Source organism: Papaver somniferum, chromosome 5 (assembly GCF_003573695.1).
Source record: "Papaver somniferum cultivar HN1 chromosome 5, ASM357369v1, whole genome shotgun sequence".
In the NCBI taxonomy this organism is placed as follows: domain Eukaryota; kingdom Viridiplantae; phylum Streptophyta; class Magnoliopsida; order Ranunculales; family Papaveraceae; genus Papaver; species Papaver somniferum.
Genome location: NC_039362.1, coordinates 97,820,782 through 97,822,104, shown reverse-complemented (window position 1 = coordinate 97,822,104; position 1,323 = coordinate 97,820,782). Strand labels below are relative to the sequence as shown.

Genomic DNA, 1,323 nt, shown 5'->3' with positions numbered 1-1,323 from the left:
GAGAAACAAAATCCCCAAATATTATAATATTTCTGTTGAGAATATGAATTAAAAATTGGAGAGAAATCTGTGTATAAATAGGGGTTATTATGTTGTGTAATGGGTATGCAGGAAGTAAGTGAAGTTTTATTTTGAAATACTCTTAAGTAATTTCATGTGTTCCAAGTGTTCTTGAGAAACCAGTTTGAAGAATAATAGAGTTCAATTTCATCCATTGTTTTATTTCTATTTGAACTCTATTTGTCTCTTGTTGTCACTATGTTCTAAATTCATAGCTAGGGCTTAGATGAAGCCCTTAGCTTTCTGCTGGTTTTTTATGTTCATGAAAATATTCTTGTAGAACTTAAGTGTGTAGAATTCAGTTTAGTCTTCATGCTGCAATCTATAACTTTCACCTAGTTTGTCTTGCATCCTAGGTTGTTAGATCAATTATTTGTTGTTGCATCAACTCACGCTTCACTGGATGTTTTCAATTTGTGATTAGTTGTGATGTAATAAGACAACTAATACTAGGGATTGAAACTTTAGTTGTGACTAAATTATTCATCTTTGAAACCCCTTTGGAAAGGCGACAGACTTGTATCTTCACCGCTGATCCGTTATAAGGGAATAAAACAATTTCTGTAACTAAATTTTCTAGTAGAAGTTAAGCGGTGGACTCAACTGCCCTAGTGCCTCTTAGTTGACTGATTTCAACTCTCATTGCATCCATATTTCTATTTGAATCTTCTAGTTTAATCTTTACCAGCATCTTGTCGTTTCGACACAAAAACTCCCCTTTGTTACTTCTTTTTGGAATCAGTATTAGTTAGGTTTAAGAAATTCAACTCTACACCCACCTTGTCCCTGTGGATCGACCTGTATTTACACTATACACAATAAGGCACTGTGCACTTGCACTTTAATATAATTGTAGGCATCTTCTAGTCCTACCAAGTTTTTGGCGCCGCTGCCGGGGATCGAACCCAGGTCACCCGCGTGACAGGCGAGAATACTTACCACTATACTACAACGACAGGCTGATGGGCACCTAATATTGCATACTTTCTTATCATTTTGTTGTTCATTATGGTACTTTGTTGCACTAATTTCTCATATTTATGCCAAATATTGTATTTTGTAGTTCTTGTTTGTTGCGAGTAAATTGTGTGGCAATTTTCCTAATTTTTGATCTGTAATGATAGGGGAATGGAAAGTATGGTCTGAACATGAAGGAAGTGGAGCTACAATGCCTTGTCGAGCTAGATACCAAGTCGGTGATTAGGCAGACGCGTGCAACGGAGAAGGAAGTTGGGGTGCATGCTGATTTATGAAGCAAATGAA

General features: G+C 36.4%; 1 non-coding gene across 1 annotated transcript; it reads right to left on the bottom strand.

The window, feature by feature from the left end:
* Positions 1–944: 944 nt before the first annotated feature.
* TRNAD-GUC lies at positions 945–1,016 on the bottom strand. The gene has a single exon. It is a non-coding gene; the product is annotated as a tRNA-Asp (tRNA).
* Positions 1,017–1,323: the final 307 nt, after the last annotated feature.